Raw genomic sequence first — 22,052 nt, forward strand, 5'->3', positions numbered from 1 at the left:
TTCTGTGGCCATATGCATGTCCAGCAGTCTCTTAAATGTCCCCAATGACCCTGCCTCCACAACTGCTGATGGCAACGCATTCCATGATCTCACAACTCCCTGTGTAAAGGACCCGCCTCTGACATCCCCTCTATACTTTCCTCCAACCAGCTGAAAACTATGACCCCTCGTGTTAGTCATTTCTGCCCTGGGAAATAGTCTCTGGCTATCGACTCTACCTGTGCCTCTCATTATCTTGTATACCTCAATTAGGTCCCCTCTCCTCCTCCTTTTCTCCAATGAAAAAAGTCCGATCTCAGTCAACCTCTCTTCATAAGATAAGCCCTCCAGTCCAGGCAGCATCCTGGTAAACCTCCTCTGAACCCTCTCCAGAGCATCCACATCTTTCCTATAATAAGGCGACCAGAACTGGACACAGTATTGCAAGTGCAGTCTAACCAAAGTTTTATAGAGCTGCAACAAGATCTCACGACTCTTAAACTCAATACCCCTGTTAATGAAAGCCAAAACACCATATGCTTTCTTAACAACCCTGTCCACTTGGGTGGCCATTTAATTGATCTATGTAACTGCACACCAAGATCCCTCTGTTCCTCCACAGTGCCAACAATCTTATCCTTAATCCTGTACTCAGCTTTCAAATTCGACCTTCCAAAATGCGTAACCTCACATTTATCCAGGTTGAACTCCATCTGCCACCTCTCAGCCCATCTCTGCATCCTGTCAATGTCCTGCTGCAGCCTACAACAGCTGTCAGCGACTCCACCAACCTTTGTGTCGTCTGCAAACTTGCTGACCCAACTTTCAATCCCCTCATCCAAGTCATTAGTAAAAATTACAAACAGTAGAGGCCCAAGGACAGATCCCTGTGGAACACCACTCACCACAGATTTCCAGGCAGAATACATTCCTTCAACTACCACTTGCTGTCTACAGTTGGCCAGCCAATTCTGCATCCAGACAGCTATGTTCCCCTGTATCCCATTCCTCCTGAACTTCTGAATGAGCCTACCATGAGGAACCTTATCAAAAGCCTTGCTGAAGTCCATATACACCACATCCACAGCACGACCCTCATCAACGTTTCTAGTCACATCCTTAAAGAACTCAATAAGGTTTGTGAGGCATGACCTGCCCCTCACAAAGCTGTGTTGACTGCATTTAATCAAGCCATGCTCTTCCAGATGGTCATAAATCCTATTCCTCAGAATCCTTTCTAACACCTTGCAGAGGACAGACGTGAGACTTACTGGTCTGTAATTGCCAAGGATTTCCCTATTTCCTTTCTTGAAGAGAGGAATTACATTTGCCTCTCTCCAGTCCTCAGGTACGACTCCAGTGGAGAGCGAGGATGAAAAGATCTTCGCAAGTGGCGAAGCAATTGCATCTCTCGTTTCCCAAAGTAGCTGAGGACAAATCTGGTCTGGCCCTGGTGACTTGTCAATCTTAATGTTTGAAAAAATTTTTAGCACATCAGCTTCCTCTATTTCTATCCATTCCAGCATGTACAGCTGCTCTTCAAAGATTTCATTCATGACAAAGTTCATTTCTTTCATAAAGACAGAAGCAAAAAACTCATTTAGAGATTCCCCTACCTCCTCAGACTCCACACACAAGTCCCTATGCTATCCCTAATCAGCCCTACTCTTTCTTTGACCATTTTCCTATTGCTCATGTAAGTGTAAAATGCCTTTGTGTTCTCCCTAATCCATTCTGCCAAGCCATTCTCGTGCCCCCTCCTGGCTCTCCTCAGACCATTTTTGAGCTCCTTCCTCACCTGCCTGTAATCCTCTAGAGCTGAGCTTGACCCTAGCTTCCTCCACCTTATGTAAGCTACCTTCTTCCTTTTGACGAGAAGCTCCACCGCTCTCGTCATCCAAAGTTCCTTTATCTTACCCCTTCTTGTCTGTCTCAGAGGGACATATTTATTCATCACTTGCAACAACTGTTCCTTAAACAGTCTCCACATGTCTGTAGTGCCTTTACCATGGAACAATTGCTCCCAATCCATGCTTCCGAATTCATGTCTAATCGCATCATAGTTTCCTCTTCCCCAATTAAATATCCTCCCATTTTGCCTAATCCTCTCCTTCTCCATAGCTATGTAGAATGTGAGGTAATTGTGGTCACTATCACCAAAATGCTCTCCCACCACAAGATCTGATACCTGCCCCGGCTCGTTTACGAGCACTCAGTCTAGAATGGCCTCTCCCCTCGTCGGCCTGTCAACGTACTGAGTTAGGAAACCCTCCTGAACACACCTTACAAAACCAGCTCCATTCAAATCTTCTGCTCGAAGGAGGTTCCAATCAATATCGGGAAAGTTAAAGTCACCCATTACAACAATCCTACTACCACCACACTTTTGCAAAATTTGCCGACCTATGCTTTCTTCCATCTCCCTGCTGCTATTGAGGGGCCTGTAGTAAACCGCTAACAAGGTGACTACTCCCTTGCTGTTCCGAATTTCCACCCATAGCCACCTTGCTGATATATATGGTCACTGCTTTCCTTCCTGGCTGCCTCTCTGGTCCCCGTCACTTCCCCCGCTGCTCCCGCTCCTTCTATGAAAGGGAAAACACTGCTGTCCGCTACCGGTAAGTAATTTTTTTAAAAACTGCTTTACCTTAGCTGTAGTCTAGTTGTTTTAAACCTATTTTCTACCCAACCTGCTCAGCAATGTGAAGACACACCTCTAAAGCAGGTGGGAGTTGAACCAGGGCCTCGTGGTTCAGAGACAGGGGAGAAGTCCCTCTTCATCTCTGTTTTAAATAGGAAACACCTTGCAGAGATTACACCTACTGACCCTATAACTGCCTGGAATGAGAAATAATATTTCCACATCTGCCTTGTAATGTGTCCTAAGACTCTGAGAGGTTTCTATAGGGTAGTCTCTCATTCTTCTCAACTCCAGTGTGTATAGGTCCACACCTACCCAACCTTTCCTCATCAGATAATCTCTTCATAACTGGGTTCAACCCAGTGTTCCTTCCCTGGACTGTCTCCAATGCCAATATGTACTTCCTTACAGAAGGGGCACATAGCATTTCACAATATTCCAATTGTCATCTAATTAGTACCTGATATAATTATCGTGAGATCGACCTATTTTTATACTCCATTTCTTTTCAAAAATTGGCCAGTGCTTCTTTGCTTCTGTTAGTGCTTGCTGAACATTGATGTTACCTTGTTTTCTTCATTTAAGTAATATTCAGCTTGTCCATTTTTCCTGTCAAAGTGCATGACATCACATCTTCCCATATTACATTTTATCGGGAATGCTTTTGCCCACTTAGTTAACTTATCTGTTCCCCTGTGCACTTGCCATCCAATCTATATTTGTTCCATCTGTAACATAATCTTTTTCCTATTTTAAATGAAGGTGTTACATTGGAAACCTGCCAATCATAGAGAATAGAACAGTACATCACAGGAACAGGCCTTCAACTCATTGCATCTGTACCAAGCATGATGCCATGGCAACCAACTCCATCTCTCTGCTCATGGTGTTACCCTTCTTAAACGTTGCTACTGTATCCACTTCTCCAACCTCTCCAGGCAGCGTGTTCTAGACACCCTCTGTTTAAAGAACTTGTCTCTCACATCTTATTTAAAGTTTCCACCTCTCACTTAAAACGATACCTCTTAGTGTTTGACATTGCCTCCCAGGGGAAAGGACTCCGATTACCCACAATTTTATGTACTTCTATCAGGTCACCCATCAGCCTCTGTACTCCTTTGAAAAAAAAGGAAGTTGTGAAACCTGTTCTAGCTGATACACTCCAATCCAGCTCACGGAGTGATAGTTCCCAGGACTTTTCTTTTTCTTTTTGCAGCCCCTTCTTGAAATTTTCAGCTCTCCTTTGAAATTCTCTCACGGACTGGTCGCTATGTTATTTCAAGTTGTTGCATCTGTTCCAACTACTCCAGACCATCCCAAAACAGGCTGAGGCAGGCAAAGGGAAGGCTCCCTGTGGTCTCTCTATTACTGACTGAGACTGCCCTCATACAAATGTAGGTCAGTATTTCATTCAATTCAAGGTCCAGAGGAGATCCATTGTTAGGTGGGGCTTCTTCAGAGTGAATATGAATGTAGCTATAGAGATGTGGGGAAGTGTGAGGCAATGTATTTTGCAGGAATGTAGAGTTGCATCTAAACTCAAATCAGCCACGATCTTACAGAATGGCGAGCAGGTTCGAAGGGCCAAATGGCCTCCTCTTGTTTCTTGTGTGCATGTTTGGTAGACAGGCCTCTGGTTAGTTACCTACTAACAGCTCAAAATTCAATTGTACGGACTCTCAGCTGGGTCAGGAAACTACAAACCAATGGAATATCAGAGGGTCCAATGTAACCAGGACACTGTTGGAACTTTACTGAGAAATAATATCCAGTGCCCAGTAAAAGATGTAAACCCAGACAAATACATGCTCCAATTTACTTTTGACAATGGACAGGAGGTATATGGAGAATTAACACATAAAGGATTGTTGGCAGCTTGAAAATGTAGAAGTGGAGAATATCATTTCTTGTTTGTTTGGCTTCACTGTTGTGAAGTTGAAGGTGTGTACTGTACCTTTAAGAGAGAGTGAAAGGTGTTTTGGCAGTGAAAGAATGCAGGCAACTGTCATGTGACTGACTAGCAGTCTCAAAATGGACTGGAAAATTGAAAATACGCAACAGTTGCCTGTAAACTAGATACCTCAGTTGTTTTGACCAGCAGTTGACTTTAAACCATCAGTCTAAATTATGGCCCAGGAGACGAAAACCCAATCTAATTTGAATTTTACTGTTTTGTCAATATCCGAGGTTTGGGATATAAATAAGGAGGCATTTGAGAATTAGCCAGAGAGAATGACAACCTGACATCTGGAGTGACAACCTGCCATTCAAAACACTCCTTATCAAAGGTATCTTTTTCATATGAAACATCTTTGTTGCAAAAGATGGATGATGAGCCAGGGAGATCCACAGCCAGAGGAAGACAGACACCAGAGACAACAACCGCTGTCTGGTTTTGAAAATTAAGTTGCTGTAGTTTTAACAAGGGCTTTTATTGGACCAGTACGTTGTTATCATGTGAGTGGTAGATAACAAGTATTTAAGGGAAAGGAGCTTTAGCGTTGTAAATACACCTTGTGGTTGTTGTTTTATGCTCACTTTTAGAGTTAAAGAATAAATTGATATGCTTTAATGCTTAAATTGATATGCACAGTGGTTAGCACTGCTGCCTCACAGCGCCAGAGACCTGGATTCAATTCCTGCCTCAGGCAACTGTGTGTGTGGAGTTTGCACATTCTCCTCGTTTCTGCGTGGGTTTCCTCCGTGTGCTCTGGTTTCCTCCCACAGTCCAAAAAATGTGCAGGTTAGGTGAATTGGCCACGCTGAATTGCCCGTATTGTTAGGTGAAGGGGTAAATATAGGGTATTGGGTCTGGGTGGGTTGCTCTTTGGAGGGTCGGTGTAGACTCGTTGGGCCGAAGGGCCTGTTTCCACACTGTAAGTAATCTAATCCAATCTAAGTAATCTAATCTAATAGTGGAATTTGAGGAGTTCTCTGTCACTCATACGTTAACAGATTATGAGGTAAACTTTTCTGCGTGTTTGGTTGAAATAACAGAGGGGTTCACCACCATGTTGTAACAGGTTTAACATCACACAACACTAGGTTAAAGTCCAACAGGTTTATTTGAAAGCACTAGCTTTCAAAGCGCTGCTCCTTCATCGGGTAGTTGTTGTAACAGCACATTGTAACAAACTTTAAAAATATGGGCTTACTTTGTCCGAACGACGAGGTTTTTCTGAACCTGAACACAGTGCATCAAACCTGAAGGGTTAGGGATGCTAGAGGAAAAAGTCTTCACAATATCACAGTATTACAACTGGATGAACAAATCGAGATTGTTTCTTCCTTTCTCGCTCAAAGGCAATTTTGAAAGAATCTATGTTTGCCATCTCCATGTAACTATGATTCACCTTAAACTCTTACAATGCAGAACAGCATTTTTCCGATTCTAACTTTCAGAGATGCCGTTCAGTGAGCTCCTCCAGAATTCTCAAAATGTCATTGGTTCCCCTCTGCCTTCATTCCCCTCAGACTTCACCTCAGACAAGAACATGAGAACATACACCAACTCGGAGCAGGAGTAGGCTGTCTGGCCATTCAATAAGGTCATGGCTGATCTTTTTGTGTCTTCAACTTCACTTGAAGTTCATCCTCCCACCATAATCCTTAATTCCTTTACTGTTCAAAAAATTAGTTATCTTTGCTTTAAAAACATTTACTAAGGAAGCCTCAACTACCTTACTGGACAGGGAATTCTACAGATTCACAACACTCTGGGTGAAGACATTCCTTCTCTATTCGGTACTAAATCTGCTTCCTATAATTTTGAGGCTATGCCCTCCTGGCTGAGTTTTACCCGCCAGTCGAAACATCCTTTCTACTTCTAGCTGATCGATTCCCTTCATATTTCATATGTTTCTATGAGATCTCCCCCACCAGATTCTTTTAAGTTCCAATGAATATAATCCCAGTCTACTCAGTCTCTCCTCATAAGCGATCCCCCTCAACTCCAGAATCAACCCAGTGAACCTCCTCTGTTCCAATCTTCAGCCACGTCCTGAATCAAACCCGGTACTACAGCCACGTCTCTTTCCTCAGCACCTGCCCTCCTCCTACCACACTTTCACCTCCTCCCTTCACCCCCGTAGTGTCCGTATAGTCTTTACTGAGGTTTGAGAAGATTTGTAGCTCAGGTTGAGGTTCTGGATGCAGGTTTTCTCACTACACTGGAAGGTTCATGTTCAGACGTTTCGTCACCATACTTGGTAACAACATCAGTGTGCCTCTGGACGAAGCATTGCTGATCTTCCTGCTTTCTATTCATGTATTTTGGTTTCTTTGGGTTGGTGATATCATTTCCCATGGTGATGTCATGTCATATGGTGATGTCATTTCCTGTCATCCTTTCTCAAAATGCCCACAGTACTCCGGGTGTGCCCTCACCAGCACCCTATCCAGCTGCAACATAAGCTCCCTGCTTTTAAACTCAATTCCTTTCGCAATAAAGGACAAAATCCCATTTGCCTTCTTAATTACCTGTTGCACCTGCATTCTTTTGCTCGGATAGAAAGTTTATTTCATTTCTGTTCCTGAGTACAGCCTTCATTCACTGATACAGATTCAATGCTTCCAGGCTAACCTATGAGACACAACCTGTTTCTAGTGAGTGTCTTCAATCAGTGAGGAGGAGAGTTGGCCTGTGGGACCTCAGTATGCAGCATTCAACCCATGGTAGCAGTGCAGTGGGGAAAGCTCCTCTTGTGAATTGGAGTAGTCCATTCAGCACACTGTTCCAGGCCAGTCACAGAGATCCAGGAAATCTGTAGTCGACCCTGGAAAATCCATGGATTGAAGAAGGAAGAACAAGAGAACAAGGTCAAGCTGATGATGTCTGTCACTAACTCCATGTCACATTTTATTTTCTGCATCATAACATGACAAACCACACCATAACCCCACATATATGTTATATTTACATTTGTTTTCACCATTTTAAAAAGATTACGCTCATTGCTAGATTAATATAAAGTTTACAATCAATTGCACTCAGTTGACAAGATTCATCTGCTCCGAACAGAAGGGATCCATCAGGCACAGTTTTAGAGGAGCTGTTCCTTTAAGGAAATAAGGCCAATTCCAACTTTATCCCCCGCGGAGATCTTGTCAAATCTTCCTTAAATGTGGGAATCTCCCGTCTTAAACTGTACGTTTCAAACTAATAACAGACACAAACAAAAATAGGATTTGCCCAAAAGTTTGGATTCTCTTGTCCAGTTCTTCTTTCTCCCTGTAAAACCTTTCCTTATTCAGACAAACTGCCTGTCTTCGAAGGTTGAGGGTGGTGGTGGACTAGGCATTGTGCTCTGTTCACTGGAACTCCAAGGTAATCATCCAAGTGTCAACACGGCAGATGGTGAAATGTAAATTGAAAATAAAAACACTGCAATAAAAAAAACTAACCACACAACAACTCTGAATTGACTGGAATGTCCATCTGGGTCATGAATGTTCCTCAGGGAAGGCAAACTGCCTTTTTCACTTGGTCTTGGCTCCATGTGACTCCAGACCCACAGCAATGTGTGGCTGACTCTGACCTGCCCTTTAGGTGATTAGTGGTTGACAGTAATGCACATGGGAGTGCATTCCACCACATGGGAGTAGGAGTGACACATTCTTGGCAGTGTGGATGTGCAGAGGGATCTTGGAGTCCATATACATAGATCCCTGAAGGTTGCCACCCAGGTGGATAGTGCAGAAGGCATACGGTGTGTTAGGTTTCATTGGTAGAGGGATTGAGTTCTGGAGCTGCAATATCATGCTGCAACTATACAAAATGCGGCCACACTTGGAATATTGTGTACAGTTCTGTTCGCCCCATTACAGGAAGGATGTGGAAGCATTGGAAAAGGTGCAGACGGGATTTACCAGGATGTTGCCTGGTCTGGAGGGAAGGTCTTATGAAGAAAGGCTGAGAGACTTGGGTCTGTTCTCACTGGAGAGAAGAGGCTAAGAGGGGATTTGATAGAAACATACAAGATGATCAGAGGATGAGACAAAGTAGACAGTGAAAGTCTTTTTCCTTGGATGATGACGTCAGATTGTACGAGGGCATAGCTACAAAATAATCAGTGTTAGATTTTAGACCGATGTCAGATGCAGATTCTTCACTCAGAGAGTGATAAGGCCTGCCAATGTAGTTAACTCAGCCACATTAGGGAGATTTAAACAATCCTTAGATAAGCACACGGATAACTTTGGGATAGTTTAGGGGGTATGAGCTGAGAATAGTTCACAGGTCGGCGCAACATCGAGGGTTGAAGGGCCTGTTCTGTGCTGTATTGTTCTATGTTCTACGTTCTCAAACAGCCCCAGGCCGATTCAGCCTCTCCCTATAGCTTAAATCCTCCAATCCTGGTAACAAAAAGATTTCCAAAAGGCTGGAAATATTTGACTGAACCATGTTACATTCTTTTGTATCACAGGGAAGCCATAATTGAACGCATTATTCCAAAAGTGGTTTAACCAATGTACTGTACAGATCCAACATGGCCTCCCACCTCTGATACTCAAGTTCTGACCAATAAAAGCAAACATACCACTAACCTTTCTCATTATCCTGTTCACCTGCAACTCCACTTGATGTGGATGTTGCTAAGCAATTTACCTGTTCCAATTCATAAATAGGTGGACTTTGCAGGGTGTGCGCTCTACTAGATACAGGTCTACGAGGCCTATGAGACCTCTTACTCAATTTAGGCGTAGTAGGGCTCCTTTGCTTTCTCAAGTCCACATACCAACAACAACTACAATGACTTGCCAGCCAAGGTCCTGAAGAAAATATTAATCATTTGGCTAAGGCTTGACTTTGTTTTGGCGTTTTGCAGTGGGCTGACCTTGAGTCCCTCTGTTCAGAACACGCCCCGAGTGTGGCTCGACAATTACCTTCACACAAATGGTGTTCTGCAAGTTCAGTCAAATTAGTGAGGGTATCCACTTCCACCAGAATACCCTGCAACTCATTTCCTCCACTTGTCACATTTCCCAATCATTAATGTCAGTTGTAGTGCCCTGTTTGAAGATCCAGTTGGCCTTCAGCTGGAAGGTGCTTTTTCATATTTACATCATTAATCCCACATGCCAACCAGTCTCGCAGCATCTCATCTGGGATTAAGCTGAAGTTATCTTAACCGAGTCAAAGATCCCAATACAGTTTAAATTTAGTTGTGTTCTTTCTTAATTGTGTTTGATGGTGATGGAACATGACATACTGTGCAGAATCAAAAAGTATGGTGCTGGAGAAGCACAGCCAGTCAGGCAACATCTGAGGAGCAAGAGAGTTGATGTTTTGAACATGAGCCCTTCAACAATTTCTCCTTCCAATCCTCCCACTTCCTCCAGACCAAAGGGGTAGCCATGGGCACCCACATTGGGCCCCAGCTATGCCTACCTCTTTGTTGGTTATGTGTAACAGTCCATCTGTAACTACACTGGCACCATTCCTTACCTTTTCCTAACGTTACATCGATGACTGTATCAGCGTCACCTCATGTTCCCATAAGGGGATTGAACAGTTCATTAACTTCACGAACATCCTCCACCTTGACCTCACATTCACCTCGACCATCTCAGACACCTCCCTTTGCTTTCTGGACTTCTCCATCTCCATTTCTATGGGGAGATGATGGCCTTGTCTCGGGAGGTGAAGGCCTCCTGGTATTATCGCAGGAATATTAATCCACAGACCCAGGCCATGTTCAGGGGAGCCCGGTGTGAATCCTGCCAAGACAGATGGTGGAATTTGAATTCAACAAAAATCTGGAATTAAGAGTTTAATAATGACCATGAATCCATTGTCGATTGTTAGAAAACCCCACCTGGTTCTCTAGTGCCCGTCAAGGAAGGAAGCTGCCAGGTGGCCTCCAGGTGACTGTAGACCCACAGCAATGTGGCTGGCTTTGAACTGCCCGCTGGGCAATGAGGGATGGGCAATAAATGCTGGCCGAGCCAACGATATCCTCATTCCATATACGAATATAAAAAATATTCTGGCGACTAACTCAACACAGACATCTACTTCAAACCCACCGACTCTCACAGCTACCTGGACTACGCCTCCTCCCATCCTGCCTCCTTTCAAAATGTTATCCCTTATTCCCAAATCCTCCGCCTCCACCGCATCTGTTCTCAGGAAGACCAATTCCACTATAGAACATTCCAGGTAGTCTCCTTCTTCAAAGACTGCAATTTCCCTTCCAAGTGGTCAGCAATGCCCTCCAGTGCATCTCCTCCAATTCCCAGACCTTTGCCCTTGAACCCCACCCCTCCCGTCACAACATGGATGGAACGCCCCGGTCCTCAGTCCACCCCACCAACCGTCGGATACAACGCATCATCCTCAGGCATTTCTGCCACCTACAAACAGACCCCACCACCAGGGAGATGTTTCTCTCCCCACACCCATTTGCATTCTGCAGAGACCTTTCCCTCACTACTCCCTCGTTAGTTTCACGCCCCCCTACCATCACTCTTTCCATTCATTGCACCTTCCCTTGCCACCACAAGAGGTGCAAAACCTGTGTCACACCTCTCCCTCACCTCTTCCCAAAGCCCCAAATAATCCTTCCACATCCAATAGAGATTTACCTGTACTTCCACTCACCTCATCTACTGTGTCCATTGCTCTCGACGTGGTCTCCTCTCACAGGGGAGACAGGGCGCCAACTTGTGGAACATCTCTGGGACACGCACACTAAATAAGCCCATCACCCATTGGCCAAACACTTTAATTCCCCCTCCCACTCAGACAAGGACATGCAAGTCCTGGGTCTCTTCCACCGCCAACCTCCAGCCACTTGACGCCTGGATGACAAACACCTTATATTCCATACTGGGACCGTCCAATCAATAGACAATAGACAATAGACAATAGATGCAGGAGTAGGCCATTCAGCCCTTCGAGCCTGCACCGCCATTCAATATGATCATGGCTGATCATTCCCAATCAGTATCCTGTTCCAGCCTTATCTCCGTAACCCTTGGATCACACGGGATCAATGTGGATCTCACCAGTTTCCTCATTTCCCCTCCCCTCACTTTATCCCAGATCCAGCCCTCCAACTCGGCACTGCTCTCATGAACTGTCCTACCTGTCCAACTGCCTTCCCACCTATACGCTCCATCCTCCACTCCAACCTATCACCATCACACCCCACCTTTACCTACCTATTGCATTCCCAGTTACCTTCCCCCCAGCCCCACCCCCTCCCATTTATCTCTCAACCCCCTCGGGCCAACCCCTCATTCCTGAAGAAGAGGTAATGCTCGAAACGTCGATTCTCCTCCTCCTCGGATTCTGACTGACTGGCTGTGCTTTTCCAGCACCACACTTTTCGACTCTGATCTCCAGCATTTGCAGTCCTCACATTCTCAATAGTGTCCAGAATTTCTAGGAACAGTCAAGTTTAAAGGAGCAAAACTATCAATATGAATTTTAGCTTTCAATGACTGGCGACAGGATGGAGAGGGATCAATGGTTCAGTTCTGGAAGGTACTGTTCCTATTGAGTAGCAAACACAGAAAAGATCAGCCATTGAGACTTGTAATCAAGAGAGGTTGAGTCATTAACTTTGTGAGTGAGAATAGAGAAACTGACTGAAGACAATATTATTTTTTTCAAACATTATTTAATAATATCTGAAATGAGGGACCACAGTCATCAGTTTAAATTCAAAATCTTTCTTCAAATGCAGAAGATGACAGACAGATATCTTAAAATGATGCTTTCCTTAAAATAAAATAGTTCATTGGAAATGGGTGCTGCCTCTTAGACCAACATTTCTTGCCCATCAGTAATTGATCATAGGCCAGTCCTTTCGGTCTGGAGTCACATGTGGGTCAAAACAAGATTTTGTTTATTTTTCCTCAAACTGCAATGGTGAACCAAATGGGATTTTACTAAAATCGATAGTCATTTCACGATACCCAATAATGTCACAGAGTCATAGGGTCATTGGGATATACAGCATGGAAACAGACCAGATATCCCAACCCAATCTAATCCCACCTGCCAGCGCCCAGCCCATATCTCTCCAAACCCTTCCTATTCATATACCCATCCAAATGCCTCTTAAATGTTGAAATTGTACCAGCCTCCACCACATCCTCTGGCAGCTCATTCCATACACATACAACCCTCTGCGTGAATAAAGTACCCATTAGATCTCTTCTATACCTTTCCCCTCTCACCCTAAACCTATCTCCCCTCGGTCTGGACTTCCCGACCCCAGGGAAAAGACTTTGTCTATTTATCCTATCCATGCCCCTCATAATTTTGTAAACCTCTACAAGGTCACCCCTCAGCCTCCGACGCTCCAGGGAAAACAGCCCCAGCCAGTTCAGGCTCTCCCTATAGCTCAAATCCTCCAACCTGGATACATCCTTGTAAATCTTTTCTGAACCCTTTCAAGTTTCACAACGTCCTTCCAATAGGAAGGAGACCAGAATTGCAGGCAATATTCCAACAGTGGCCTAACCAATGATGTGTACAGCCACAACATGACCTCCCAACTCCTGTGCTCAATACTCTGACCAATAAAGGAAAGCATACCAAACGCCTTCTTCACTATCCTATCTACCTGCAACTCCACTTTCAAGGAACTATGAACCTGCACTCCAAGATCTCTTTGTTCAGCAAAACTCCCTAGGATCTTACCATTAAGTGTATAAGTCCTGGTAAGATTTGCTTTCCCAAAATGCAGCACCTCGCATTTATCTGAATTAAACTCCATCTGCCACTTCTCAGCCCAATGGCCTATCAGGTCAAGATCCTGTTGTAATCTGAGGTAACCCTCTTCGCTGTCCACCACACCTCCAATTTTGGTGCTATCTGCAAACTTACTAACTGTACCTCTTATGCTCGCATCCAAATAATGTCACTTTCCATTCTGTATTTTTGGGCAGACTGACATGGAGAGAGCTTAATGGACATTCATAACGTGACATGTGTAAAACAATTTACTCAGCAAATACCAGCCACTAAACCCAACAGAAAATCAGGAAATCATTTATCAAAATATACAGAACGTGGAAGTTTCGAAAATAAAACATGAGCGCAGCAAAATAAAAACTTATGCACATGACATGAGGGGTGCCATTTATGTTACTAGAATATAATGTGCAAGGTTTGGGAAGGTTTGTAGCTCAGTTTGAGGTTTAGGGTGTAAGTTTGCTCGTTGAGCTGTAGGTTTGATATCTAGACTTTCATTACCTGGCTAGGTAACATCATCAGTTGCGACCTCCAAGTTAAGCAAAGCTGTTGTCTCCTGCTTTCTATTTATATCTTTCTCCTGGATGGGGTTCCTGGGTATGGTGGTGATGTCATTTCCTGTTCGTTTTCTGAGGAGTTGATAGATGACATCTAGGTCTATGTGTTTGTTTATGGCGTGGTGGTTGGAGTGCCAGGCCGCTAGGAATTCTCTGGCATGTCTTTGCTTAGCCTGTCCCAGGATAGATGTGTTGTCCCAGTCGAAATGGCGTTTTTTTTTTCATCCATGTGTAGGGCTATGAGGGAGAGAGGGTCATGTCTGTTTGTGGCTAGCTGGTGTTCGTGTATCCTGGTGGCTAACTTTCTTCCTGTTTGTCCTATGTGGTGTTTGTGGTAGTCCTTGCATGGAATTTTGTAGATGACATTGGTTTCATCCATGGGTTGTACTGGGTATTTTAAGTTTGTTTGTTTTTGTTTGAGAGTGTTGGTGGGTTTGTGTGCTACTCGGATTCCGAGGGGTCTTAGTAGTCTGGCTGTCATTTCTGAGACTTCTTTGATGTATTGTAAGGTGGTTAGAGTTTCTGGCTGTGTTTGGTCTGCTTGTCGTGGTTTGTTCTTGAGGAATCTGCGGACTGTATTTTTTGAGTATCCGTTCTTTTTGAATATGTTGTATAGGTGGTTCTCCTCTGTTTTCCGAAGTTCGTCTGTGCTGCAGTGTGTGGTGGCTCGTTGGAATAGTGTTCTGATACAGCTTTGTTTGTGTGTGTTGGGATGGTTGCTGGTGTAGTTAAGTAGCGGACCCAGATTTTTGGTTTGATGGTTGGTAGGGCTGTTTGTTCTAGTCTTTGCATTACCGCTTCTGCTATGAATCCTGATAGATGACACCTTTGTCATCACAAAACGAAACAAGATAGAAGAGACATTTAACATCATCAACAACTCCCTCATCGGCATAAAGTTCACCAAGGAGGAAGAGACTGACAACAAACTCGCATTCCTGGACGTCACGATCGAAAGAACGGACAACGGAGAAGTACAAACCTGCGTATACAGAAAACCAACAAACACTGACCAAATACTTAACTCAACCAACAACCATCCCAAGATGATGTTACCTAGCCAGGTAATGAAACGTCTGGATATCAAACCTACAGTTCAGCGAGCAAACCTACACCCTAGATTATAATGTACTTGTGGCTTCAGTTTTGGAACGAGTGAGGTATGAGTTTAAGTCCATCTGCATGAAGGGTGACAAGTGATATGTTTGTCTTTCTGCAGCCATCATTTCATACCATTGTGTCAGAAATTACCTCACTGGGGCGACACTGGTGGGATATTGAAAGATATTGATTTTCGCTTCCCTGGTCCCCAGCGCCTTATCTTCACCATGGACATACAGTCCCTGTACACCTCCATCCCCCATCATGAAGGACTCAAAGCCCTCCGCTTCTTCCTTTCCCGCTGCACCAACCAGTACCCTTCCACTGACACCCTCCTTTGACTGACTGAACTGGTCCTCACCCTGAACCACCGCATCTCTTCCACTTCCTGCTCCTCTGCCTTTGAGCCCCGCCCCTCCAACCGCCACCAGGACAGAACCCCACTGGTCCTCACCTCCCACCCCACCAACCTCCATGTCCAGCGTATCATCCGCCGTCATTTCCGCCACCTCCAAACGGACCACACCACCAAGGATATATTTCCCTCCCCTCCCCTATCAGCGTTCCGAAAAGACCACTCCCTCTGTGACTCTCTCGACAGGTCCACACCCCCCACCAACCCAACCTCCACTCCCAGCACCTTCCCCTGCAACCGCAAGAAATGCAAAACTTGCACCCACACCTCCCCCCTTACTTCCCTCCAAGACCCCAAGGGATCCTTCCATATCCGCCACAAATTCACCTGCACCTCCACACGCATCATCTATTGCATCTGCTGCACCCGATGTGGCCTCCTCTATATTGGGGAGACAGGCCGCCTACTTGTGGAACATTTGAGAGAACACCTCTGGGACACCCGGACCAACCAACCAACCCAACCACCCCGTAGCTCAAAACTTCAACTCCCCCTCCCACTCCACCATGGACATGCAGGTCCTTAGACTCCTCCATCGCCAGACCATAGCAACACGACGGTTGGAGGAAGAGCGCCTCATCTTCCGCCTGGGAGCCCTCCAACCACAAGGGATGAACTCAGATTTCTCCAGTTTCCTCATTTCCCCTCCCCCACCTTGTCTCAGTCAAATCCCTCGAACTCAGCACCGCCTGTAAAAAAAAGGACACACGAAATAGATTCCTTGCAGGAAGTGAAGGAGGTGAGGAAGCTGAGTCAGAGCTTCAGCAGAACCAGTCAGCTCCTGGGAGATATTGGTCAGTAGCTTACCATGTAATCTGAAATGGGAAAGCTGGGAATAGGTGAGCACGAATCAAGGTGGGAACGCGAGGGGGGGATTTCAAGGCAAATTTGAGATTACTTTCATTCAGGACCAAAGAACGAATTGACAACATTGACAAAGTAGGAGGAAAAATGTCATGTTTTAGCTTTTCCTCAATGGGTTCAACCTGTACTGGCTCACACAATCACACCTCAGCTTAAAGTGACAAGATTATTTAAATAGTATGTTATTTACAATCATTTCATTGGTAGCAGGGATGAAGCAGGACACTGCTCATGTGAAAATGTACACAGCTGGTCAGGAAGTTGCTCTTTCCAACAGGAATGGGGATTTCAGGGAACTGAGGTAAGAAATTACAAGTGGGATCTACCAGTCTGAGCTTCTGGAGAGATACTGACCACGTGATGAACTTTGTGTTGACAGCAACTAAGGATCAATTCATGAAAAAAAACTCAGACATTGAAATTACAAACAAGGAAGTAAATGGTAACATAACCAAATATGTAATGAATTACAAAGACACAGTTTTTGTTGAAAGTAAATGTACATATCAATGTATGAAGCAAACACAGATAATGCTGGAGAACCTCAGCAGGTCTGACAATATCTGTGGAGAGAGAAACATTGGTAAAATTTCGACTTCTGAACTGTGTATGTGTTTTGTGTGTTTCTGTCCATGTTTGTTTAACATTTCCAGCATCCACCATATTCTGCTTCTGAACACATGGAGCAAAATGCAAACCTAATGCTGCCGTCAATTTGGACAGTAAACTAATAAAAACAGTGACATTTGGCATAAAATTGAAACTGCAACTTATTTGTCAGTCACTCAGCACACTGTGTACAGTTCTGAAACCATAATGCAGTATCATGCACTCTGACACTTGAGAAGCTGCAAGTCATTATAGAGGAATAAATACTCACTGACAGATTATAACGATCTGGACAGACTGAAGAGATTGGATGTTGTCTTACTAAAGGAGAAGGATGTGAGGTACTGGAGAAAGGTTCACCAGGTTGATTCGCAGGATGAAAGGGCTGACTTAATGGGAGCATTTGAATAATTTGGGTTTGTACTCGCTGGAATTCATAAGAATGAGGGGGAGTCTGATCGAGGTGTATGATAAACTAACTGGGGAGCAAGTAAGGACTGTAGATGCTGGAGATCAGAGTCGAGAGTATGGTGCTGGAAAAGCACAGCAGGTCAGGCAGCATCTGAGGAGCAGGAGAACTGACGATTCAGGCATAATACCTTCAGTGGGAGCTGAATGGTCTGCTCCCATTCCTGATTCCTATGTAAATTGCTCATTTACAAATACCAATCAAAGCACTTTAAAGCCATTCAAAGAATGATTATATAAATATAGCTTAGTTAAGTTTCCTTACAAAGGGATGCGATCATGAAATGGAAAACGGTAGATTAGATACGGCAATCGCGAGGAATTACTTTCATCAGAAAGATTTGAGGACATTGTCCTTGCTTACACTTGGAGTTATTAAGACAAGTTGTTTCGAGAAATGTGAGGGAAGGTTTGATATTTGAAGCAACAAAGCACTGAAACAAAAAAATGCAGATCGCATTCGAGCAGGATTTGGAAGCTCTCAGATGGAAGTAAACAACAACAGAAGGAAGGTTGATGGGAATTAGTTTCATTGTTGTAATTTGCTCCTGCACTGTCAATTAATTGCAAAGATACTTGTTAAATTAGAATTGTGCACCTTAAAGTACATCATGTGCTAAAAATATGCAATATTGATTTCATAATTACAAGTCTGATCCCTGCTAAGATGAGATAAATCTACAATAGTGTATTATTCTGTTCAGTATGTGTCTTCTGATACAGTGAGCAAAGACAGCATGCCGTGAAGGTTTCTCGTGTGGGGAGAGTGTGAGTAACAGAGAGGAATTGGCCAGTCAGATTTTATTTAGTTGCAGAGGTAGAGTGATCAATAACCATATCCCGTATTCATTTGGTATAATAGACAAATCCTTAAAGACAGCATTTACAAACTATTGATTATGAAGATGTTCTTGAGAAATGGGATTAATCAACTTCAAACCAATCTATGCTACATTTCGTGTTTTCCGGGTCCTTAAGGGGGAGCAGCCTGAAGTCGTGGTCCATATTGGCACCAATGACATAGGTAGGAGGAGGGCTGAGGATGTTAGACAGGCTTTTAGTGAGCGAGGTTGGAAGATCAGAGTTAGAACGAACAGAGTTGTTGTCTCTGGTTTGTTACCCGTGCCACGTGATAGAGAGTCGAGGAATAGGGAGAGAGAAGAGTTAAATACGTGGCTACAGGGATGGTGCAGGAGGGAGGGATTTCGGTACTTGGATAACTGGGGTTCTTTCTGGGGAAAGTGGGACCTCTATAAACAGGATGGTCTGCACCTGAACCTGAGGGGCACCAGTATCCTTGGGGGGAGGTTTGCTAGTGCTCTTGGGGGGGGGTTTAAACTAACTCTGCAGGGGCATGGGAACCTAGACTGTAGCTTTAGGGTGCAGGACCTGGAGTGTAGGGAGGTTAGGAATATGGCATCAATCTTAAAGGAGGGTGCCTGTAAACAGAAGAGTGGTTTGAAGTGTGTATACTTTAATGCCAGAAGTATACGAAATAAGGTAGGTGAACTCGCAGCGTGGGTTGGTACCTGGGACTTCGATGTTGTGGCTATTACGGAGACATGGCTAGATCAGGGACAGGATTGGCTGTTGCAGGTTCCAGGGTTTAAATGTTTTAGTAGGGTCAGAGGTGGGGGTAAAAGAGGGGGGTGTGTGGCTTTGCTTGTCAAAGATAGTATTACAGCGGTGGAAAGGAAGATGGACGAAGATTTGCCATCTGAGGTAGTTTGGGTTGAGGTTAGGAATAGGAGAGGTGAGGTCACCCTGTTAGGAGTCTTTTACAGGCCTCCTAATAGTCCTAGAATCGTTGAAGAAAGGATTGCGAAGATGATTCAGGAGAAGAGTGACAGTAATAGGGTGATTGTTATGGGAGACTTTAACTTTCCTGATATTGATTGGGAAAGCTATAGCTCCAGTTCGTTAGATGGGTCAGTGTTTGTGCAATGTGTGCAGGAGAGTTTCCTGACACAATATGTAGATAAGCCAACAAGAGGTGAGGCCATACTGGATTTGGTTCTGGGTAACGAACCAGGCCAGGTATTAGAACTAGAGGTAGGTGAGCACTTTGGGGACAGTGACCACAATTCGGTGATTTTTACTCTAGTGATAGAGAGGGATAAGTGTGTACTACAGGGCAAGAGTTATAGCTGGGGGCAGGGAAATTATGATGCGTTGAGGCATGACTTAGGATGTGTGGATTGGAAAAGTAGATTCCAAGGCAAGAGCGTAATTGATATGTGGAACTTGTTCAAGGAGCAACTATTGAGTGTCCTTGATAAGTACGTACCTATCAGACAGGGAGGAAAGGGTCGTGTGAGGGAGCCGTGGTTTAATAAGGAATTGGAATCCCTTGTTAAATGGAAGAGGGCGGCCTTTGTAAAGATGAGGCGTGAAGGTTCAATAGGGGCGATTGAGAGTTATAAGGTAGCCCGGAAGGACCTGAAGAGAGAGCTAAGAGCAGCAAGGAGGGGACATGAGAGGTCCTTAGTTGGTAGGATTAGGAAAAACCCTAAGGCTTTCTATAGGTATGTTAGGAATAAAAGAATGACTAGGGAAGGAATAGGTCCAATCAAGGATAGTAATGGGAAGCTGCGTGTGGAGGCTGAAGAGATTGGGGAGGCACTGAATGAATACTTTTCGTCAGTATTCACTCAGGAACAGGACATTGTTGTCGATATGAATACTGAGGCACGAATAAGTAGAATGGATGGCTTTGAGATATGTAGAGAAGAGGTGTTGGAAATTCTGGCAAGGGTGAAAATAGATAAGTCCCCTGGGCCTGATGGCATTTATCCTAGGATTCTCTGGGAAGCAAGGGAGGAGATTGCAGAGCCATTGGCCTTGATTTTTGTGTCCTCTTTGTCTCCAGGAGTAGTGCCAGAGGACTGGAGGCTAGCAAACATGGTTCCCTTGTTCAAGAAGGGGAGTAGGGATAATCCTAGTAACTATAGGCCAGTGAGTCTCACTTCTGTTGTGGGCAAAGTCTTAGAGAGAATTGTAAGGGATAGGATTTATGCACATCTGGATAAGAATAATGTGATCAAGGATAGTCAGCATGGTTTTGTGAAGGGCAGGTCGTGCCTCACAAACCTTATTGAATTCTTTGAGAAGGTGACTAAGGAGGTAGATGAGGGGAAAGCGGTAGATGTGGTATATATGGATTTTAGTAAGGCGTTTGATAAGGTCCCCCATGGTAGGCTACTGCAGAAAATACAGAGATATGGCATTGAGGGTGAGTTGGAGGTTTGGATTAGGAATTGGCTGGCTGGAAGAAGACAGAGGGTAGTAGTTGATGGCAAAGGTTCATCTTGGAGTGCCGTCACTAGCGGTGTTCCGCAAGGATCTGTTTTGGGACCATTGCTGTTTGTCATTTTTATAAATGACCTGGAGGAAGGGTTAGAAGGTTGGGTGAGCAAGTTTGCAGATGATACGAAAGTCGGAGGAGTTGTAGACAGTGAGGAAGGATGTGGCAGGTTACAGCGGGATATAGAGAAGCTGCAGAGCTGGGCAGAAAGGTGGCAAATGGAGTTCAATGTAGCTAAGTGTGAGGTGATTCACTTTGGTAAGAGTAACAAAAAGATGGGGTACTGGGCTAATGGTCGGATACTTGGTAGTGTGGAAGAGCAGAGGGATCTTGGTGTCCATGTACACAGATCTCTGAAAGTTGCCACCCAGGTAAATAGTGCAGTGAAGAAGGCATATGGCGTACTGGCTTTTATTGGTAGAGGAATTGAGTTCCGGAGTCCTGAGGTCATGCTGCAGTTGTATAAGACTCTGGTGCGGCCGCATCTGGAATATTGTGTGCAGTTTTGGTCGCCATACTATAGGAAGGATGTGGAGGCACTGGAACGGGTGCAGAGGAAGTTTACCAGGATGTTGCCTGGTATGGTAGGAAGATCCTATGAGGAAAGGCTGAGGCACTTGGGGTTGTTTTCATTGGAGAAAAGAAGGTTTAGGGGTGATTTGATAGAGGTGTACAAGATGATTAGGGGGTTAGATAGGGTTGACAGTGAGAACCTTTTTCCACGTATGGAGTCAGCTATTACAAGGGGGCATAGCTTTAAATTAAGGGGGGGTAGATATAGGACTGATGTTAGGGGTAGGTTCTTCACTCAGCGAGTCGTAAGTTCATGGAATGCCCTGCCAGTAGCAGTAGTGGACTCTCCCTCTTTATGGGTATTTAAGCGGGCATTGGATAGGTATATGCAGGATAGTGGCTTAGTGGAGGTTAGGTGTGCTTTGATCGGCGCAACATCGAGGGCCGAAGGGCCTGTACTGCGCTGTAATGTTCTATGTTCTATGTTCTATTTCAAATCACTAATTATGTTTAAGACTCAGTCCTGGTGATGTGTAACTCACTGGGATGAGGAAATGTTGGTGCTCCTTCCTTGAAACTATTCATTGAAAGACAACCATATTTGTTCAAAACTCAAATCCACTTTGCAGGGGATTACATTTGTTAAACAAGAAAAAGACGTCCTTGCATGTGATCAACTCACTGTGATCCACCCACAACAGATCAAATCAAAACTAACAAAAATCCTGGTCATCCCCAATGAAGGCAGTGCTGACTGACCCACAGTTAACCCAGTTCGACAGTAACAAATACTTCCAGCGAGATATAACCTCCTGAGGTATGGTATTCCACAGCACACATTCATGCAACGCCCAAAGTTACACTGAAGGGATGCAATGGACAAGCAGTATTAC

This window comes from Chiloscyllium punctatum, chromosome 34, assembly GCF_047496795.1.
Source record: "Chiloscyllium punctatum isolate Juve2018m chromosome 34, sChiPun1.3, whole genome shotgun sequence".
Taxonomy (NCBI): domain Eukaryota; kingdom Metazoa; phylum Chordata; class Chondrichthyes; order Orectolobiformes; family Hemiscylliidae; genus Chiloscyllium; species Chiloscyllium punctatum.